General features: G+C 36.6%; 1 long non-coding RNA gene across 1 annotated transcript in view; it reads left to right on the top strand.

Annotated features, from left to right (window-relative positions):
* Positions 1 to 24,011, top strand: part of LOC106039081 (uncharacterized) — a 169,575-nt gene that overhangs the window by 28,723 nt on the left and 116,841 nt on the right. Inside the window, exon 2 of the long non-coding RNA XR_010831017.1 lies at positions 4,337 to 4,638. This is a non-coding gene — a long non-coding RNA (uncharacterized lncRNA). The remainder of the gene's footprint in view (positions 1 to 4,336; positions 4,639 to 24,011) is intronic.

The following is a 24,011-nucleotide window of genomic DNA, read 5'->3' as shown; positions in this document are numbered from 1 at the left end:
CACTGAGGTGAGGCTGACTGACATGTAGTTTCCTGTGTCCTCCTTCTTGAAGGTAGGAGTGATATTTGCTTTCCTCTAATCCCAAGATACCTCAGTTGCCACAGTCAAAGACTGAGACTGGTATCAAAATATCTGCCAGCTTCCTCAGCAGTAATGAGTATATCCTATCAGGGCCCATAGACTTAAGTATGTCCAACTTGCCTAAGTATCCTTAACCTGATCCTCTTCAACCATGGTAGTTTTTTCCCTCCTCCAGACTCTCCCCACAATCTTTGGGCCTGGATTTCCTTGAAGGCTGGTAATGTCTTCTCAGAATAAGGTGAAGAGGGCATTCAATACCTCCTATGCAGTTCTGTGGCACTGGTGTACTTATGTATGTATAGGAGCCTTTCTTGTTGCTTTTGATATTCCATATCAGAGTCAACTTGAAGTGGGCTTTCATTTCATTCAGTGAATGAACTTCTGACCCTCTTAAATGAAGGACCTGTATTGCTTGTATCGCTTGCAAGAAAACATATTTAATGAAATATGTAGATCACTTTCTTGTACCTCTGTTAAAGCTAACCCTTGCTTTATTGCTCCCTGTAGACACACGAGCTGTGATTAAGAAGAAAAAGTGTATAAAGAGCTTTTAGTCAAATGAATGCCTTTGACAGATATTGATTTAACATAATGCACTTACGAATCCCATATGCTATTAAGAGGATGTCTTCAAAGAGGTGAAAAAAGATAAACCTAGAGAAATGTCACTTATGAAACTGAAAAGAATCATAATGACTTGCTGGTCAGGAGCATTAAACAATGTAAGTCACTGAATAAAAAATTGTTGACAGCTATTTGTGATACTGTTCTTATAATCAGATTCCAGAAATTCTGAAATGAATGTCCTCTTCAGTGGCGTAAAAATGGTATGTATGGTTACTTCCTCCAAAAGGAGATCTATTTATCACAGCAGCTCTAAAACTTATCAGGAACTGTTGTCTACAGTAATGAAAGTTTCAGTGTTCACTGTAGTCATACTCTGGAAAAGACCGTTCTGTCTCTACAGAAGAAAAATGTGAAGGTATCTTTAGGTAGAAGGTCAGAAGACTTGCCCATCTGCTTCTCATAGTGGCTCAAGAAAGGATTTGGAAAAATGCTATAACAGAACATAACTCTACACAGAACTGATCATCTTTTAATGCACACATAAAATGAGAAAAACTGAGTATATTTGCTACAAAATTCCTCTTACAATGCAGCCCTGCCTCTTCTTCTCAGGTGGAAAAGCATACTGTCATCATTATCCCTAGAACAAACGTAAGATCTCTGCTTCATGAGATTCAACTTTTGGTCTTTTTGGAGTGTTGCTGGTCAGTGGTAAAGGAGGGAAGCAAGTTATCTCCTTTGTTTGCTGTCTGTGTCACTTGTTGCAGCTTTTACTTTTGTTATTGAAAAGTGGCTATTAGGATAAAGTTCAGAATATGGCATTTAGATTGTTAGTGAGTCTTTGTTATGGTTTAATCCAGTATACAGCTAAATACCATGCAGCTGTTTGCTTATGTCCCTCCACCCTGACAGCCTAGCCCTCGCCCTCCCCCCATAGGATGGGGAAGAAAAGTGAAAAGTACAAGAAAACATGGGTTGGGATAACGACAACATAATAAGGAAGAAGAAGAGAAGAAACAAACAAAATAAACAAAAGTGATGCACAGTGCCATTACTTAACCACCAGCTGACTGATGCTCAGCAAGTCTGTGAGCAATGCCTTCTCCCCCTGGTCTTGAATGACTCCTGCAGTTTTTGTTGTTCAGCATGACCCCGTATGGTAAGAAATATCCTGTTGGCCAGTCTGGATCAGCTCTTCTGGCTCTGTCCCTTCCCAGCTCTTTGTGTACCCCCAGCCTCCTCGCTGGTAAGGCAGCACAAGAAGCTGGGAAGTCCTTGATTCAATGTAAGTACTGCTGTTCATCAGCTGTTCATCAACAACTAAAACATCAGTGTGTTATCAACACTATTTTCCTCCTAAATGAAAAACACAGCACCATACCAACTACTAGGAAGAGAACTAACTATCTTACCTGAAACTAGGATGCGTGGATTTTATCCTATCCACAAAAGAAAGGATGGGATGTATGGAAAATGATGGTATTCTAGAATAACTGCAGCATAAGGTTCAAGAGACTTATTGAATAAATCCATAATTAAATGAAACATTTATAGGTACAGAACTGTTTCTGTCTACTGCACTCATTTATAAACTACATAGTGTCTGATACTTGAAACTTTTATGATTTAATTTCTTTAATAGTGCTGTATACAAGAACAGTACGTTTACTGTTCTTCAGTACAGAAGAATTGTTAGCACAAACTAGCATCAATGTTGTCTGTGAAAAATCGTATTTCTTATTGTTTTGTTAGCTGAGGATCTAGGATTGATTTGTGCTCAGCGATGTATCATCCCTGAGACAGCGTGCAAAGTGGGTACATGTTCATTTAGAGCTCTGATACATGAGCTTGATGAGAAAAGACAGGTATGAATTAGGAAAAGGTCAAATCCAAGAGGGACCAAAATGCTATAACAGTGTGTGTACACGCTGAATACACGGGAAACCTTGTATCATCTATATATACACATATATTTACACCTATAAAATTGAAGCACTCCAGGAGCTGCAGATGCTTGCTGCATCATAAGCTTTAATATAAGGCAGAGTCATTCTGGGTGACTGAGTGCCTCGCTGAAGAGGGACAAATGTGAAAAAGGTGAGGAAAAACTTGGGAAATAACTACCGTAAACTTCCATCATGCCCAGATAGAGGGGGTTTTGGTAGTATTTGTGAGCTAGATTTCTGTGTCTTGTAGCACCTAAGTATTTGTTTATATGCATGGAAGTAATTGAGGAAAATGTGTATATCAAGATATACGATCTCTAAAAAGATAGTATTTTCTGTCAAATTAGCTTGTAATTTCACAGTACTTCAATTTTTTTTTGTTTTATAATTGGAAGATTAAACTGAATTTCAATAGAACAAGACAAGATACACGTTGCTGCACAACTGCTGCCCTTAAAGTTACTAAAACTTCAAAAATCAGTGATAGGACTAGTATTTCTGATCTAAAAATGACTGCTAAGGATTCTCTAGAATTCAGGACCTTCACTGCAGTATAATGAAATCTTCAGTTACTTCATTGATACTAATAGTGTATCTTTTGTTTTCAAGTCCTTCTTCCTATTCAAATCCTAGAAATAACACTATTTAGAGGACTTGGTCTATGGAAAGCAAAGGTGAATTTTTTCTGGATTAAAATAACAACAAAACATGAAAATAAATTTACTGTGCTGAGAATCTATTACAAGACAAAATTTTTGCAGGCAGCCTGACAGAGGAGCATACTGAAAATGCAATGCCTGCATTAAGATCCTGGACATGTATCTAACAGGTAACACAAACATTGCTCCCTGTGCTGCACTCCTCATTGCTGCTATATGACCTGGTTACTACACAAAGGAAGCAGATACATGTGAGGGGATCATAGGCCCCTAAAACACATCCCAGTTTACCTGGAGGCTTTGAAAGTTTCACTCCATGAAATGAATCTACAATATATATAAACAGAGTCCTAAAGCCCAAGTGATGCTCAGAGATGGTTGAACTTTTATGCTGCACCTGCATTCACTGCAGGTTTCTGACAACGTGTTTTGAGCTTGGTGTCTGCGTGCTAGGAAAATTTGGCATGAAAGCAATTTTTTATGTGCATACACTTGGTCTGTTTTTTGTGTGCAAGCATAACGTGTTAATTGTTAAGTATGTGTTTGTATGCACACTCTCAACAGGAAGCACTTCAAACTGTGTGTTTGAATTCTAAGTGTTTATGGAAAACAATGTTGATACGGGGCAGGCTACTGTGAGTAGCCATATTAGAGTAATGTGAAAGGGGGAAGCTTCTAATCCTTAAGTTAAAGGACTGCCTACAGTCAAAAACAGTAACAACAGCTCTACTTCATATTGACAATGTCAGGCTTTACTGGCTGTGAGATCAGCAGGTTTCAGGTTACAACTATTAACTACAGAATCATAAATCATAGAATGGTTTGAGTTGGAAGGGACCTTAAAGATGTAGTTCCAACCCCCCTACCATGGGCGGGGACAGCTTCCACTAGACCATGTTGCCTGAAGCTCCATCTAATCTGGCCTTGAACGCTTCCAGGGATGGGGCATCCACAGAATTTCTTCCTAATATCTGATCTAAACTAATACCTGATCTAAATCTACATTTTTAAAGTTTAAAACAATTGTCCCTTGTCCTATCACTACACTTCCTGACAGTGTGTCTTTACCCTTGTTTCTTGTAGGACCCCCTTGAGTACTGGAAGGCCACAATGCAGTCTCCTTGGAGTCTTCTCTCTAGGATAAAGAACCGTAGTTCTCTCAGGCCCTCTTCACAGGAGAGGTGCTCCAGCCCCCTGATCATCTTTGTGGCCATCCTCTAGACCTTCTCTAACAGATCAATGTCCTTGTTCTGAGAGCATCAGAGCTGGATCTCTTACTCTACATGGGGCCACATGAGAGTAGAGTAGACGGGAAGACTAACCTCCCTTGACCTGCTAGCTACACTTCATGTGCTGCAGCCCAGGACAGGAATGGCAAATCACAGGTAGGATTTATTCTAATATATTTTAAAAATGACACAGATGTGAACTGTCTTAACTACTTCCTCTTACTGTTGCAACATTTTGGTGATATTACTGGTTACTTTCATGGTAGAATAAAGTGATGTTTTGTGCTTTGACAGTTCTTCACAACAAGGCAGGGTGCTTGGGTTGAATTGAGTTGGTCTAGGGTCTGTAATGCGTTGTTTTGCTTTTCAGAGATTCAAGTCTGACTACTTTGTTTAAAAATGTGCTTCAAACTCTATTTAGTGAAGGTTACTGCTGGTAGTATGGAATCAAGTTATTTTGAGGCTAGGAAAGTCTCAGCTGAAGTATTTCTCACTGATTTCTACGGTAGAAATCTAATGGATATCAATGAGTTCAAACGAATTCAAAGTGGTGTTCCAGTGTCCTTGAAAAAAACATCCACTAGCCCTTTCATTGTAATGTATCTCTTTGAGGCAACATACATAGAAAGTTTATTTAGTTCAGCCAAGTTGCATATTGGGTATAATTATTCCTTTAAGTCCACAAGCCCATTAGAATACAGTGAAAGAACAAATTCATTAACTAATATCTATATAGAGAGATTTTATGCTTTTATGCATGATTTGAGGCCATTCAAAAATATGTTGCGGATATCAAGCAAGCTAATTGTGAGCTGAAGAAATTGGTGTCACTAATCTTGGAGTAAGTCACTACTGATTATGAAAGCATCTAGATTAAAAATGGGGCAATCATTGAGAGGTACTTACATCCCAAAATACTTTCATAAGTACTCACAATATATAAGAAGTATTTGCAGTACTTCACATAGATATTTTTGGATCTGTTTTGGAAATGGGTGAATAAAAAATAAAATAGAGTAGTAATTATAATTCTAGTAGAAGTAGAAAAAGAATTGGGTTCTGAATTCCTTTTTGTCTAGTTTTAAACCTTATGGCAGTGTCCTAAATTACTCCTTGGATTGATATCAAGAGTATTCTGCCACTGAATACTGGAAGATGTCTACTTGGTCAATGGATGATTTCCAAACTTTTTGGGTAATGATTCATGTAGTTTTAGAACTGATACTTACTGAACCAACACTAACACTTCCAAAAGTGCTTATTTTGTCCTCACCCTGAACTGTCTAGAAACAAATCTTTATCAGCATGGAAGCCAAAGGGAAATCTGCATAACAGTGTTCCACAGTTAAAAAGCACTCTTTTTTTATTTTTTTTTTAATGATGGACACCTTTACGGCGCAGACACAACTCCCCTATGAGAAATTCATCTAGTTAGGTGGAATTGGGAAACATGGACACATAAAAGCTTGCACAGGTACACACCTTCCTGTTGTTGTATCAGGATTGCCCTCCTGTGGTGAATGTACAAACACTACCAGCTTGTTATAATTACATTCTGCTACAAATTCTATTTATTTATTTTTATGTGTAGGTTGAGAATTGGCTTGCAAATGATGTTTGTTGGGTCATTGTGCAAGTCAAATATTATAAAGTAGATGCATCTACTCATAGCTTGAAAACATTCAATGAACTAGAAGAATGGAACCATTCTCTTGGGACTAAAGAATTGTGGATGCTTTTCTGTTGTTTACACTTAAAATGTCTGCATGTGCAAATTGTGCAATACTTGCATATATAATCTGAAAACAGATTTTATTTCTAGAATGATTCAAAGAAACAAAATGCAGTTCTGTTTGATAAGGTGGAATTTCTAATTACCTTATAACATGGGATCATTTATGCAAGAGACTATTGTATGTCAAAGTTATGTATCAATTGGATGGTGTTCTGGGAACTTTAAGAAGCTTATTTCATAGTTATTAAAAAGCTAGGAAGAAGTGCTGAGCTCTCTAGCTTAATTTTTTATGTTGCTGTATTAGAATTTGCAGTTCTGCATGTGATTTATGATACAATGGTTTCTTCTTTTGTAATCTCTCTACTGCTCTCATTAGCTCCACCTGTTTCTCCCAACATAAACATATGTTAATATTAAGGATTGTAATCTGTTTTGCTGTATTGAAAGGATTTCAAATTAAAAAAATATGTGAATGAGTTAGAGCTAAAGGAAAAAAAAAGAGCATACCAAACCTCAAAATAATAGTAATTACCACTGCCATCTACATTACCATCAAAATAATGATCATAGACTGTTATTTGGCACTGAGAAATTGACTAGCCACTAGTTAGAGTTGAGCAAAGTGAATAGGTAGAAATTTTTTTGATCTTTTCTAGAAACAATAAAAAAAAGTCCAAATGTTTTATACTGAAAGGGTTGTTAGGCATTGGAATAGGCTGCCCAGGGAAGTGGTTGAGTCACCATCCCTGGAGGTCTTTAAAAGACGTTTAGATGTAGAGCTTAGCGATATGGTTTAGTGGAGGACTTGTTAGTGTTAGGTCAGAGGTTGGACTAGGTGATCTTGGAGGTCTCTTCCAACCTGGATGATTCTGTGATTCTGGGATACTGAAGTTTGACCAAAAAGGCAGACCCTTGCCTGTGATTCTTGTTGTATTGCTACATGTTACTGGCCAACTATCGTAATTGTGTGTGTGCGTTTATACTTGTGTGCCCCATAACCACTCCCTCAATTTTGAAAGAAGAGACAATGAGATGGGTAGATAAATAACAGATGGTAAGACTTTCAAGATGTGAAAGTAAATGTTTGTCAATTGCTTGTACATGTAATATCTGTTATCTTGTTTTAGTGGATCACTAGACCAAATGATTCTTTTCTGTCAATGTCCTCAACATGTCAATAACTTTTACAATATGGCTCTTACAGTCTAGTTCAGCTGCAAGCAAGTCCAGTGCAGTAAATGATTGACTGGGGAGCTCAGCATTTGACTTTTTTTGTTGTTGTTGAATTGATAATATTAGGAAATGTAGATGGTAAATGCCAAGTGTTCTGTGGGATCAATGTGGGTACAGAAAGCTGACAGTTGATCTGTAGAAAGCAGACATTGGAACAGTTGGGATCTTGATCTTGTTCTGGGTTGATTGAATGATCTGAGTTCTTAAAATTCCAGATAGTCTTGAATTCTTCTTTTATATTAGAAAAGTATTTTGTCATTAAGTTCTGGCATTAATCTTTTAAATAGACAGATTTAACCTGAAATTGTCAGTATTTCTATTTTATTTTTCTATCTTACAATTTGGCTTCCTACAGTTGTGTTAAAAGCTATCATTCATTTAATTTTTCAAAACTGCATGAGAAACAAAATCTGACTTTTCTTGAGCCATGAATGATTAGCTACTGATAAATACTGTCTTTACAATCGTGTTTGACTGCAAGTCATTTTGAGCTTTGAAGAGGGGTAAACATTCATACTCAATCATCCTGACAGATTTTTCACAGACAGTCTTTTCTGTAACATCATAACCTCATCTAAGTCACAGTAAAGACATAATAGGTAAGACAGAGGAAGGCCACGGATCTTTCTATATTCATTGTTGTTTCTTCTCAGAGATTTCTTTGTCTTTGGTGATTTTTACTCACCGGTGCTGAGTAGTGGGGATGTGGCAGAGATTCAAACAAATAAATTACATCAGGGTTGCATGTCTTTTTTGAGCTTGGCAAACTGGAAACTTTTTCTGAGGATTGTCTAGCTACCACTTCTATATGTGTTGGACAGAATGTCCAAGGTGAGGGAATATATATTTTAATTTAAGAATACAAGGTAGAACCACCACACTGGATTTTATGAGGTACTAGAAAATTTCACTAACAAATTTCAAGCAAAGAACTACTAAAGAAATACACTTCCCTTGAAATTAACAGAACTCGGGGACTTCTGTTTGTGAGTTCTCAGTTAATACTGAACTAGAACTTTACTCTTGTTTTTGATCTTCACTTGTTTGTAGAAAGGTGTGTTAGAAGGATCTTATAGCAAAACAAAAATTCTACAGGAAAATCTACCTCTAGAGTTGCAAAAACAAGCTAATAATAGATATTCTTTGAAGAACTATTTCCAGATTTTCTTGCTAAAGTGTTGTAGCACACTAATGATAGAACACTTTTGAAGATGTTTATTTCAAAGTTCCTTAAAATCTGTCCTGAGGGAATAGGGATGGAAAATGAATGAGTTCTGTATCTTCAGCATAGGGCAAAAGGTTTAGAATATTAAATATATATTTTTCTCCTGGAGTTTTCTGAGATGTGAGCAGCTGGGACTTAGATTTTAAGCATCAGCCCAAAGATAAAAGGTTGGAAATCACATCATTAAAAAATTATAAGCAGTAGGTTATAAATTTTTATCACTCACTATTGTTAATTAACCTTTAAAAGCTGATCATGTAGAGAGAGCCTGGGGTTTGGTTTCTGTGGGAACACTTTTTAGTAGTAATGAGCACCTGAGGATTCTTTTCTCTCCCAGAGTGAACATGACATTTCAATTCTCAAAGATGTGTGTGTGATGCCAGCTCCTTTCAGCTTTCAGCATGGCAAAAAAGCATGGTATTTTCCATATAGATGCAGAAAGGGCAGTGTTTTTCTTCTACAGTCCTTACTTCCTGCTTAGGCTGGATGTGATCCCAAACTTTCCATTTTCACATTCAAGAATTAGTCCCATGAATAGCACTCATTTTCAGAAGTGTTGCTGGGAACCTTTTGATGACATTTTGCCATCAGTAAGAGCAACAATGAAGGCTTGTAACAATTACTTCACCTTTACTCGCATCTATTTAACTCTATATGGTTGCATTATTTAAACTGGTTTAATATTCTATTTTATTCTTTCAGGTAACTTTAATTGCACTAGAATAAACACTAGCAATAATGGCAAAAGAATACTCTTTTTAGGATTTTGATTCAAGTTGCTTCAAGTGGTGCAGGAAGATCATTCGATTATTGCGGTTGTATATGTAGTATCATCTGGATCCTGCAAATGCTTTACGTGAGCTTGACCTATACTGAAAAAAAAGTCTTTGGACTGAAAGAGGCTAGAGGGACAAGATCAGTAACTTTTTCTTTAATGTACATAGACATGATTGTACATGTGAGAAGACCCTTTGCTAATCTCCCATGCCACACACATTCCCAGATTTGAGTGGGACCATGAGTGAGAGGAATAGTTTGAATCTGAGACTTGGGGTTCTTTTTCAAGCACTTCTTCATGATTCTCTTCATTGTGTGAGGCTCTCTTTCAAAATGCTGAAGTGTAGTTGAAGTTTAAAGAATTTAATTATAGTAGCAGCTACTGAGTACCAGCCAAAATTTTCCCTGTAGTCAAAGGAGGTTTTTGTTGCATCTTTTCTTCTTCACTGTTTAAGAACACCTACTCTTTCTCAGCTTTTAAATTAACAGTAGCACATGCTGAAACAAAGTTTGAGAGGTTGGAGAGGCTTCGTCTTGCTTATAGCTGCATTTCTTTTCTGATAACTTCCTGTAGGAGATACTGTCGAAAAAGGGTAAGCTTGTGGTAAATCACTGAGGAATGTCCCTTAAAGAAGACCAAGATCAGATTTATTCTGAAGTGTAAACAAAACAAAAAGTTAATGGTGGAGAGCATAAACTTCTTCTCACTTTATTTCTGTAAATGGTCTGAAAGAATAGGAGAGGGTTACTACTACATAATATATAGGTAGCAGTAGTAGGGACAGGTGCCCTAGCAGTAGGGCATTATAACAGACTTGCCACACTTTGCAGATGTCGTTGCCAGTGCCATAAGAGCTGAGCTAATGACAGCACTATGAATACTGACAGCAGCCCATTGAAGATACCTGCAGAAGTCCTTTTGGTCACATAGGCAGCTTTCTGTGCAACATCTCTGTCAGTGTTATATGCCTCTGTGCAGCAGCTTATTTAGCATGTTGGCAGGAATGACTTTTTGCATTTGGGGAATTGATTCACGTGATATAGATTACTTTTTCTGAAGTTTACATGAAATAAAATGTGTGTCTTCTCAGGTCTGGGCTTGCACTCTTGGCACACTGAAACACTTATTATTCAGATTTCCAAGGGCATTTCTATGCCTAAGTACAAAGATATTTTCTCAGATTGATAAATGCAGAAGATAATAAACTTATCTGACAAACTTTTTGGATGGTTCTTGAGTGGAAAATGCTAGAAAATAAACACACCTGACAAGGATCAAAGATTTTCCTTCAGAAGGCCTTGGAGACCTTCACAGCACCAGGGGATATCATCAATTGTAACCTTTCTGATATTGATTTTATCTGTCACTGGTTGGAAGCCAATAAAAACACTCATCAGTTTCTCATCTGCATATCTGTGCATCCATCTGTGACTTGCAGTGTACATGTTTTCTTCACTTAATGCATTTCCATGCCAGACACTATCGTGTATTTCAGATCCTACTTAAGTAGAATCTTAAGCTGTTGTCTGAAGTTGCCTTGTATGTGCTATTGGAAAAGTGATAGTGGTTGTGTGATGTGCTTTTTTCCTTGGCTCTTTTATGCTAATATAACCTGTAATCATTTAGCTGCTTATGGTATCAAGGGATTCTTGCAAAGCTACTGAATTAGTGAGAATTTTGTGGTCCCCCTCTGCAGCTGCAGACCTCACAACTGCTGAAAATGGTTTCTTAATGTCTCACTTCTGAAGACAATAATCTTTCCCCAGCTCTAACTTATATGCAGACTTGGGTTCTACATTTACTATTACTGAACTGCTGCTTTCAGCTGGGGATGGGAACTAGCTGGAAAACCAGAAATAAGGCAAATCCCCTTATTGCTTCATTTTTGTCAGAGTGAATTTCCTGCTAGCTGCCTCAAAAGTGATCAGCTAAGATTTTTTAAAACTTAATCCATTCTAGGTTTTTTCGCAGGCTCATATATAGGATCTCCAGGGAATCTTTATGTATGGAACAAGAAGGAAAGACTGTCCTCTAAAATAGAACAAGATCAGATATATTTGATCATGTATGGTCTGTTCTTCCAAAGACAACATATACACGACTATAAGACAATTAGTTTCTTTATCCTATTCCTGATTTGGCATGCACTTATGGAAGCAGCAGAGGTGATTGATCTCAAATTTTGTTCCAGTGCCTGTTTGGGGGTGTACGTAAACTGTGTAAGCAAAGATGGAAGACGGTGATCTCCGGCCACCACCATCTTTTCTCTTCTGCTTCATGCAGAAAGTGAAATACAGGTGGAGGTATTCTTTTTGTGACTTGCTAATATTGGTTTCCCTAACTGTAAATGTATCAAGGATCTGTTTCATTTTTTTCCCCTTGCTTTATCTATAAACAAAACAATAAATGAACGGACTCAGTTAATTCCTCTTTGAATGAGGGAAGGTAAAGGCAAGTCTTGCTTATTTCTCCCCTAACAGTAAGAATTTTTCTTCCAAGTGCATGTCACCTGTCTGCCAGCTAGTGTTGTGACATGACGGTACATGGGTTATTGGTTTTCAGCTTTTCCTGGATGTCCATATGTGATTTTAATTATGGTGCTTTCTTTATTTTAAGGTCTTAGCTCTTTTCATGTAATGTTCATAAAGACTATTTCTGTGAAAGACACAATTTTCTTTTCCAAAACTTTTTTCTTACATAGCGCAAGACCTCTGTAATAACTACAGTAGAAGCTTTAAAATAGTTGCATGAAAGCAACCATCTGTGCTTCTTAAAGCTTCATCTCCCAGTACATGTGTGAAGGTGCACTTGTTTCATGCTAACCTTTGCTTTTATTCGACTAGAAAACAGAAATGTATTTAAAAGCAGTATTTGCTAAATACCATTTTCCTCTTAATTAGAGGTCACAGACATCTGAATTTGGCTTTTTTTTTTTTACTGCTGGCTGTAGGAACATAAACAGCCTTATACTCCAAGGTGTTAGTCCTACTATAGTCCACAGCGGAGAAGGAAGGAAAAAAACAAAACAACAAAACCTACCTGAGCCATGAGCTCTTGAGGTTGGTCTCAAGTTGGGTATGTACAACATGACAAATATTACAATGTATACCAAAAGTTAGTAAAACTAGGCTGATTCTTTGCTGTTTCGTGAACGAATTCAGTGGGAAAATGTAGTATTTGTATTCTACTCCAAAACAGACAATGCATGTATGTACAAGTGTAAAAAAGCTCTAGGGAGATCTCCTCTGAGGTTTCGCATTATGTAACACAATAGTGGAAATCAGTTCTAGAGAAACTTAGTTATAATTTTAAAATGAGAAATTAGGGCTGTTCATGTTCTCTCAGCAATACAGCCTTTTATTGAATTGTTGACAAAAACCAGCTGTACTACAATACTCAATAATGTCTTCCTTAAGAGATCTGAGAGCTGATGAAAGAACTGGCTTTCAGTTCTGTAAGATTTCAAGCCCATTTTTAGAACAAATTTCCACAGAGCTTGGAATTCCTCTCAATTACATTAAAGTAGTTCAGCTCAAGTCAACAGAACTGCTGCTGCAACTGTGGTGCAAAATGTACGAGAGAACCAAGTTCTGTGTTCATAAATCCACATTCTGGATTTTTAAGGTTATGCTTGAATAGTGAAGAGCTAGCCATTTCTATTGAAAACACAACCCATTTGGAAAAAGATGAAACCGAGTTAATCAACTTAATAGCAGTGATATTTTGACATTCAATCCGAAAGAAATTGAAAATGATCACTCTCTTACTAGACTGATTATCATAATGGTTATAAAATGGGCTTAACATTGAATAGTCTTGATTGGCTTGCAATAGTTTCAAACAGTGACATTAATCTGACATAACTACCAGTTTTCATCCTGTACAGCCAGTTAGCCCCATCAGATTATTGTAGTAAGAACAAGATAGAAAAGAACCTTTTTTTTTTTTTTTTGGCTTGCATATTTACACGATTTTGAAGGCTAGTATCAGGAAATTTACAATATCTGAAAGAGATGGGAGTCACCCTTGAAAATATCCTAGGACGTACTACCCCCAGTTAGTTTTTGTTCCCTAATTTTCCATAAAATAAGGGATGAAAAAGACTATACTGAACATCAGATATCAAAAGCAATAGAAATAAAGTGACCCCAAAATCAAGAAAACAAAGATATCACTTTGTTTGGTCTTAAGCATTGTAGCTTGGCTAGGTTTTCTCTCTGAAGATTCACCTTGCATTTCTGTCTGTTTTATATGAGCAGCTCATAAGGTCTTTAACTAGTGACATCTTTCGTCCTTATTTTAGTGGAAATGGAAAAGATGGGGTCTGTGTTACATTAGGAAAGGAAGAGAATAATCACAACTGACTAGAGGAAAGCTTAAGGGATTCTGAAGATCCAATTAACCTTCAAGTGATGATCTGGCCTTAGGAGTAGGCCCCCTTTGTCAAGGAGAGTATCAGTCCATCTGACCCCAATAATGGAATGTGAAGCAAGTGCTGAAAGAGCCAGCTGAAACTATATTTGATCAAGGTGGGAAAAAAAAATTAGGATAGTGAAATTTTAGTTGTTTATCTAGGGCCATTGAAGACAAAAAAAAAAATAATAATTGGTTTTGCCTTACAAAATCGAAACCTGTCAAATGAGCTCTGAATAAGAGGTTATTGCACTTTTAATTACTTGATTTTACAGTGGCCATTCAATAGCTGAAACACAGATGTACTCAACTGTTCTATAGCAACAGAATTTCAAATTATTTCTGCTCAAGACAATCACTGCTGGAGTCTAATATCTTAAGTTTTAAAGATCTCTAAAAGACTTCTATTTTGAAGTTTTGTTACTTAGAATTATTGTGTAGTCAACCCTGGAAGTAATACAGGGGGTACTACTATTGGGGGATCTTATATGGGAAGCTAGGACCTGAGGATTTTTACCCTTCTAAGCATACTGAAGGTTGAAATACACTGAGAATTACTTGTTTTATGTGTATTCACACGACCTGTTTCAGTATTACAGCCTCTTTATTAGCCAAGTCCATTAAATGCCCTTTTCCCAATGGCAATAAGCAGACTTTCCAATAAACCTGTGTAACCTAGTTTATTTCATAGCTCAGAGTGTGATGCTGAGATCTCATGAGGAGAGATGTGCCACTTTCTTGCTATTTTGGGAAGCACTATCTGGAGCATTTTACCAGTTTGTAACACAAACATGCTAACATTTATGCTGTTACCTAAAATTATTCACTTATCCACATTAACAATGTGGGTGGCCTATTTAGATGGGCTTTTACCTTTTTTTGTCTTAATATTTTTTTCCATTCTACGTTTTTTCTTCATCTGTTATACTTGGTTTTCTTTCACTTTCTCTTAAGATGTGCTTCAGATTACATCCTGTTGTATGTCTCTGATCATGTAGGAAATGCAATGAACAGCAGAGAAAGACTATGTGGGCGAAAAGACTGTATTCATAGGTCCCAAGGGTTTATTAGGATTTGACTACTTCTATTAGCACTAGAATAAGTATTAAATACTGAACAGTCAAGTAAACGAGAATTCCATGACTTATCTAGGATGACTCATTGTTTGACTGTAGCCTAAACCTCATTTTTCTGAAGATAAGTAAATGTTTTGTCTTCATAAACGGTCTTTGCACATGCATAAACAGTTTTCAGATGTATAGCACTGAGTATATGACAAAGCATTGAATTCTGAGTGTTTTTCTCAATGTGCTCGTACGCCGTACTTCAGAGTACAAAAACATAAATAGAACACCACAGGAGGCTTACTTGTCCAACTTGCTAAAGCTTCAAAACTATTCAATTCATTTATATAGAGATGACGCAAGTATAAGTGTTAAAGATCTAAATGAACTGATAAGACCGTTCAACTGAGTACAACAGGGACTACTGAGAAAGTGTATGAGGATGTTATTGGTCCTTTGTTCGCCTGATGTCATGTGACTTTTCAGTGACTTTTTTCTAAGCATTCAGAGTGGGGCATGTCATGATGTTGACCTACTCAGAATACTGTTGCTATATTTTGTTATAACAAAACTGTTTGCCGTTTAAACATAATGAGTGGGTCAGAGCTGAGAACAGCGAGTCAGAGCATAAGCAGTTGACTAGTCATTAGAACTATTAAAAGATAATTCCCTAGCTCAATCATTTTTCATAAATATTCTGAATATTGCTTTTACCACCATAACAGTTGTGTAAATTAACACTTTGGGAGAGCTAGGTTCTGTATATGGGGCCAGTTTCTCTGTCCCCACTTTCTTCTTTTTTCTTTAAGCTTTCTTTGTGATTCATCCCAGCCAATTTTAGCTGCCTAAAAGTTGGGAGTCTCGTGTAGCTGGCTTCAAGACAAGTATTTCTCCTTGGGGCTGAGGGGATGAATAACTGGGAATTAATAGTTTTCTCATGACTGTTTAGGCTGTGTGCTAGATTATAGGCATGTAAATTTTAGATGATTAAGCTTAGCTAAACTTATGTCAGGAGGGTTCTACTGTTATTATTTTCATGTATTTCTTAAGAACAATGCTTTAGTAACACTGGTGAAACGATTTCCAGAAACTGAATTGCTGGTGATGAGTTTATTCTATTAGTTAAGAAATTGTTGCTTATTTTGCACCCTTTGTCCTGTTAGTTTTTCCTGCTGTAAGATGGAGCTTGCCTATTATCTTTGCAGAAATGCTGAAAGGGAGGGAGGATAGACAAGATACTAGAGGTAAAATATGATGGAAGGATAATATGTTTTGTCCAATCTAGAGTCTTATGTGCATTTTAGGCATTCATGTAAGATGATGGTGTTACTCTGCTGGTATTGTTTTGCTTTCACTTCAAACCTTGAAAGTCTGTTTTACCTGTCTTGTAGCTAGTGGGGGGGTTTACTTCTTTTCTTCTGTCTCTGCAACAGCTCTTTTGGGGTGGGGGGTGGGGAGAACTGGCTAGGATGAATTTTTTGAGGCATGGGGAAAGAAATTCCTGTTAAACTGTGGCTATTGAATGGTCATAGGAAACTTTGAGAGAAGCTTTCCTGTTCAACTCAAAAGCTTCAATCTTTATAGCTGTGAGAAATCATGGGATTTGTTTTTTAGCACTGTAAGGCACATAAATTAATAGGTCACCAAACTACAGCATAAGTGTAACTTTTAGACTATGTAGCATAAAGACAATGAGCTTCTGTAGTTTTGTTTTTGTAGTTCATGGTATGGCTTCTCTTCTCCTCCAGAACTTTTATATCATATAGCAGTCAGTTTATAATCTCTTTCCTGATGGTCTTGCCGAAAAGTTTCTTATTGTATTACTGAGCTAACAGCCTTCTTGAGATTTTGTTGTTGTTTCTTTCAAGAAATATTGTATATTCCTGAAATAGGCTGATATCTTCATAAATCTGGGGGACATTTGAAAAAATCTTCAATAAAAAATGGTTACAGATGTTGGTCTTCCAAGCAGAAGAATCTTCATTGGAATGTGTGTCAAATGGGTATAAGAAAGGTAAAAAAAAAAAAAAAAAGTCAAAGGGGGGAATTGATAGGTAAGTAGAATACTTTTTGATTGCGCACTGGAAAAAAAATAGGAAAAGAAATAAAGATGATCTAGTTATGCTCAATTGCAGCAGCACTGAGACAGGAATGCAACATGTTACTCCCTGTAGCCAGACTTTTAAATAGCTTGGATGCCCTCCAATAATTTAAATGAATCTTTAGCATGACTCAAGGCCAGGCTGAGTTTTGCCAGTTTCACTGCAGGGAATTCCTTCCTATGTGAAGGTGACACTTTGTGGCCTGTATACTTTTTGATGTTGTGTGTCGTCTTGCCAACCAGTCATTTCAATAGGAAGATGGTAGTACTTTAATATTACTTCCTATGCTTTATGTAAGGTTATTGCATGACTGAGCTTGCAAAATGACTGTGGGATAAAATGGAAAAATATTGAGTTATTAAACTTTTCCTGTTGTTACTACTAAATCACAGTGCTGTATACTTGGAAGTGTGCAGGGGAGTAAGTTGTGAAATTTGAGCTTCTACCCAGAAGAGAATTCCCTAATTACTGTTATTGCACATTGGTGTTACTTTTGTGCATTTTTACCATAATTAGTTAAGAATTTTGAGATGAGAGTTTTCTCCATATTTATTCTATTTCAAAGTAAATCTTCATCTAGAATTCTGTTTTTTAACTTCATTAAACAAATTAGATGGGTAGTTTTGGACCAACTCTGACAAAAACTTTGAATCACTTGGTCCAGTTTGAAACATTTATCTTTCACAAACTGCTTCAAATAAGTAAAATTGTCTATAAAATAAAAAATCCTAAACATGCTTCTGCCTTTTTAAATACGTTGAACATACTTCAGTTATCAGGGGGAATTAGGTTTTGTCTGGGATGAATGCATAGCCAGAAATTAATTTCTCTATCTCATATATTGCCTAGTTTGCAAAGTGAGGGCACTTTGAATACAATTACATCAGCTCCTGGCCCAGAAGAGCGTGCGTCCACCACTAACGGGGCCAGAATGGGGACTGGAGCTGGGAGCGCCGTGCCACTGCTGTGATCTCTCCATGGTGCTGGAAGTCTCAAGACTACAAGGCCCACAGGGAAAAATATTTCCAATTTCCATTTCCTGCCTGTTTGAATTAGGTTAAAGAAAACATCAAGAAAACAGTGCTTCAAATTATTTTTAATAAGTGTAAATCGGTGTAGTTTCCTTACTTTCAGGTATTGCTACCAGTAGTGTATTACTGGTCGATATTTATGCCAGAAAACCAACCACAAGCTTTTTGCATGGTTTAAGCCAGTGGGATAGATCTGCTGCAATCTGCCAGCTATACTACTTAATAAAGTCTTTTTCGTACCATAGCTAATAAGGCTCTCCAAAAGCTTTACTTTGATGGGGACTACAATAGTTTCTATCGGTTTGAAAAACAGAAAAGAATCATCTCCCAAATAGCACAAAGGTATAAGCAGAGTGAGTTAATCTGTTTATGAAGCTACATCTTTACCCTTCTTCTTCAGACAGAATTAAATTTACAGCTCAGGCAGGTAATCACAAATCTTCCCTCACTTTTGATATGGAATATTGTAGCTATTTTATGATAATGTTTGGCTGAGTTGATCAACACTTCTGACAGTGAGTTTTGTTCCCTCAAAATATCACATTCATGTGGTTACACTACTTCTATCCTGAAAGTGGTTGCCAATGACAACAACATTTGTAGCCAGGATGTGTGGATCTATCTGCAAAGCACTGTAAAGGAAACTTAGGACTTGGAAATGGAGGCTTTTCTTGGTCTGATGTTAGATCATTTGATGCTGATCCATTTACTCTATGTCAATATGATTGGCTGCCAGGTTACCATTCTGTATGTTTAAGTAGGTCTGAATTATTTGAAGTTAATTCATCACAATATATTCTCCATAGAAATAAGCTTGGTGACCACTCAAACTGATGCTGTCAACGAGTTTTGTGAGCTTTCTAACTTTAATTGTAGAAAATTCAACCATTATTTTAAAGTTTTGTGGTTCTCTATGGCTGAATGTTAATTTTCAGCTGAACTTTAGCGTGAGTAGAAACAAGCAGGGTATTCTGGTTACTTGGAAGACTACTTTTGCATCAGCGCTTGTGATTACCTGAGCTAAATTTTGATGTATATGTGTGCTGTTTTTTTTTTTTTAAGCATCACCTTTGCATAAAGGTAAATTGGTTAGAACTTCTCATGCTTGGTAACAGATCTTCGGTTCAGGAATTTCCTTGGATTTGTATATGTAGAGAACATTTACATCTATGAATTCAAGTATTTGTCAAATGAAAGAGACTCAGGTAGACAAGTTAAATGGTGTACTTGCAGAAAATGCAGCCTTTCTATCAAGATACTTGGATTTAACCGTAAGTTTAGGCTTAATGTGATCTCTTTAAATGGTCTTTCTAAATATTCTCTGGGAGCTAATTTAGTGATATATGCGGAAGCCTGTTATGGTTACTCAGTAGGTTAACCTAATACGTATGTAATTGCTGAAAATACAGCAAATGTATCATGCATCGTACTTGGTCTTTAATACTTTTTATTGGGCTGTTTTTTTCGTCCCATTGGATAAAATCTTTTAGTGATCGCCCAGGCATTTATCAAGTCATCTAAGAGGGTGACTTTCCCTTTAGAAAGTCCTCTCTTTTGATAATGGAGGTAGGCCAAACTATTTTCTTGATTAACTGTTCCCTTCAGCTGTTGAAAGGGGACAGTTGATTCCTTCTCTCAAATCTGGCAGATGTTTTCCTATATTAAGGCATTTTGATATGTCACAGTAGTATTCAACAGATGGAAAGGGTAAATCATAGAGAAATACAGTACAGACTAAATTTCTGATGAATGTGTCCCTAATTAAACTCCCACAGTCTTCATTTGGGGCTATACTTTTTAATATACTATTAAAATGTATTCTGGTTACTCACAAAAATATTTGGTATATTTATGAATATTTTGAATCAGGCTTTACACAGAACGTCTGTTTCTGAAATAAGCTGTTCAGAAATAGGGGAGTTATTTAACATTGTTAGAGAAAGCAAAATGCCTTGTTAGAGAATTACACTGAAAGCAATTTAAAAACAGTCTTATAGACTATTACATAAAAAGCAAGTCTTCTAAATATCTCATTTTTTACATCACGAGATGCCTGTTTATTATATTGACGGACACAGTACATGTAAAATTCATGACAGTCTATCTGGAAGTGTCATTCACCTAAAACATCAAAATTTTACAGGCTCCTAAATAGTAGGATAATATTCATTGTACAGTGGACATTTATGTGCTCACAGTGAAGGTCAGTGCAAACCAAGGGGGCAGCTTAAAAGACTGGGGGAAACAAACTGATTGAAATCCATACGTAGGAATGGGTGTGTACAGTCATCTTTTGGAAAAAAAAATCTTATAAAATGACATCTGGCAGCTTTAAAAGTAAAGTGATGTATTTAGCTGTCTAGATGTGGATTCGTGTACCCAAGTTTTAGGGTCCGCAGTGTGTAACTATTGGTCTATATGCTCTGTGGGAAGTGCAGCTCCTGACTGCTTGAGGGAAGCTGTTCTCAGCATTCTGTTCAAGACGTCTGTATTTTTCTTCTCAGTTTGCTATAATATTTTTCTTCATTTTTCAAACTGTTCTGTATAAATGTCTACTATAAAACAGATGGCTGCACTTCAGTGGTAGATGAAGTGCTGCCTTATATATCTAATTTGTAACCCCAAATGAACAGAAGCTATTTATTTGAATTACTGATTTTCCTAAAAGCAGCTCAAATCAGTTCAGTAACAGACTTTATATAATGGTACATAACCTGAAGTAAAATGGAAAATCCTTTTTTCTTGTTGTTTTGCTTTTTTTTTTTTGGTGGGGAGGGAAGGTGACACCCACTAAAATACAAATACTGTACCCTTTGCATAACCTTCTGTTGGAGTCGAGGGATGAGTTTTTGTATTACCATTCTAATTAGTTGTCCTGGATTTTAGTGTCTATACTTCCACTTTCTTCAGAATAGAATCCCATACTTTATCCCATTGTTGACATGAAAAAATCACATTACATGCATGGTTTACCAGCATAATGCCTTCAGTGAAGTATCTCCTACTTCTTAAAAGTTATGCAAATTAGTCATGGCTCATGTAGTAGTGAAAAATCATGGCTGAGAAAAAGATTAGTACACTTGTAGGTTAAACATTTTTTTTATGGCTCAAGTAGCTCAGTTTAGCTCAACTTCTTGGCTGAGTGAGGTAGACTGTAACGCTGTGAGACTGCAGGTTAATTATATAACCCCTGCAGCTTTAGGATTCCTTACACAGAACATAATATTATAAAGAACACCAATGGATTAGCTTCATACTAGCAGCAATAAACCACTACCCAACAAAAAGACTCTGATATGAGCATAAATGTTGTAAAAATTTTCAGTAGTAAAATCCCTATAGCATAGCCTTAGTGGTTAAGAATGCAATATATGTTTGTCTGGCACAGGTCAAATTCACATTGTAACAGTGCATAAAGCTGGTGTCAAACACTGCAAAATCGCAGCTTGAACCCTTCTATATCTGTCCATTCTGCTTAAGTAATGAAAATGACTATTCACTAACTTTTTCCTATTTAAGAGCTTTTAGCTGTGTACTGGAGCTGCTACTCACTCACTTGCAGATCAGAATACAGATGGGTTAAGAACTTGGTAAACAATTAACTTTTGTATTCTGGTAAGAACACTGACTATTGAGATTAAGAAGGGTTGTACATTCTCATTTCATGGAAAACCTACCCCTTCCTTAGCAAGCTGAGACTTTCTTAAAATTTCCCTGTGTTCACAATCAAACAGCTTGTAGCTTATACGTTATAGCTTATACATCTATGCAGCGATATGTATGTATGCATGTATATGTATGTTGCTCCTGTATTCTTTCCTGCCTTTTAGGAGAAAGGTTATTTTTTAATATACACATTACTTTTGGAAGAAAAAGAAATCCATAAGGAGAACTAGAAAATTCCAGTAAAGTTAGCTAAGAAGATGAGTTGAATAAGGAAAAATAAATGACCTCAGAATGGCAGATCCTGTGTAATGTCATTATGTCAATAACAAATCAAATTTAAAATACCCTACTATAGAAGTAAATGGGAAGAATGGAGCACAGGAAGAACAGAAATTCCTCAGATATTTTTAATGAATTTAAACATAGATGCATATATCTAGAGTTCGGTGGAAATGCAGAAATGACATTTTAAAACATCATTCAGTTCCTTTTGTTCTTGCTTGCCTTTTGAGTTTAGATGGGATAGGAAAAAGCAATGCATTTGCCTTCATTTGAGGAAGAGAAAGAGGTTTGCATGTTTGACCTTAAAGACGTCAATATTTTGCATAAGGGTTTAGTCAAAGTGGATCTTAAAGTTTTTGAAGTGTGTGCTAAAATTTCAGTGATTTTTAGATTCTGCAAAGACTACTGCCAGGTGAGGAAAAGCAGGTTCTTGCAGTGCCCTGTTAAGTCACAGTTTTTATATCATTAAAAAAAATAAATGTATCAGTGTAGTTCATAGCTTCTTTTATCCCTGAGTGAAGGATATTTCCAGTATTGTGGTTGTGGACAGCAGTTACAAAAACCATGGTTACCACAGAATGCTTGTCAGTTTTATAACTTCCTAACTCTTTGTATGTTGAAGAAACCCATGTTACTTTATAAATAATTGCTTGGATCAGGTTTAGGATTCTTCTAACTGTGTGTCTCAAAATTACATGAGACTTTAGAAACCTATGTAGAGTGGTGTATACAGTAGGATTAGGCTGAAGTCTTGGGAATTCAATTTTAGACTTAAACATTTTGTATTGTATCATCCCAATAGATTTTCATCTGTGCTCTTCTTAAAGCCTGGAGTAAAAATCGAAAGATCATTTCTTGATTTCTTGTTTTGATGTGGATTATTAGATATGTTCCTTAACTTCTCATTCCTTCTGCGTTCCCCAACCAGTAGTGCATTCCTACCAAGAATGAAAAGAGGATTTCAAAGATTTACCAAAATGCAAATTAACTTTTTCTCTCAAGCTGATGCAAGAAGCAAAGGCAAGTAGGTAGGAACAGGAATATAGATGCAGTCAGAAACAGAGGTGGGGAGAGAATTGTACTCTCCTTGGTTGCTTTGGAGCCTCACAATAGAGGAGATGGAATTTATTTACCACCATCCTCCCCTTTTTTTTTTCCACTTGAAGTAATTATTGATGTAGTATTGTTGTTCTTAAGGTCTTGGAAAGTTTGTGTGTGTGTACGATTGTGTGGAGAAGGAAAGAGACTGTATTGACTTTTTATTTTAGTTATCATACATTTATCATTCCTTTGTAATGGACCATCCGTTCAAAATGAGTAATGCTTGCTACATAGCAGCACTAAAGTCAAGTCTCACCAATTTATTTCATCTTTATTGCTCTGATTTTTATGTAACCTTAAGAATCTAAAAGGATGTAAAATTGCACCAGACAGAAGAATGGGTCTTGTATTGATTATCATGATTTGATAATCAAGAAACTGGCTGAATGAAGTTGAGTGGCACCTGACATGTCATAGTGCAATTTCAATTATTCATGCTATTGTGGGAGGCATATTACCATGTCTACTGCTGCTGCTTGTACAGCGTCAAATCTCTGCTCCTGACATGGTTATACATTGTTTCTTGGAGGTAACATTACTTCAACGATGAAAGCAAGTCATAACATACAAAACTTAAACAGCATGTAACTAGGGAGTATGTTCATGATAAGAAAAATACAGCCATCTTTGAGGTACCAGTTGAGGACTTCAGAATGACAGCTTATCACACCAGGGTGTCTCACAATCCCATGCACAGTGCGACAGTGAACATGATCACTCTAGATCATGTTGTTGCCCGGTACTTAGAGCATGGTGATGAATGAATAAGAGTCTCTGAAATCTTGGACCTAAAGACTCCCATTTCTGTAAGCTGTGCATATCATCTGTGTATTTGATCTGTGTTTGTAATAACTCAGTGCTCAATCCCCAACAACTAAGCTGCTGATCCTGGAGACGAG

The sequence above is a fragment of the Anser cygnoides genome, chromosome 4 (genome assembly GCF_040182565.1).
Source record: "Anser cygnoides isolate HZ-2024a breed goose chromosome 4, Taihu_goose_T2T_genome, whole genome shotgun sequence".
Classification (NCBI taxonomy): Eukaryota; Metazoa; Chordata; class Aves; order Anseriformes; family Anatidae; genus Anser; species Anser cygnoides.
Note: the sequence above shows the minus strand (reverse complement) of the source record. Positions and strands in the feature narration are given on the sequence as shown.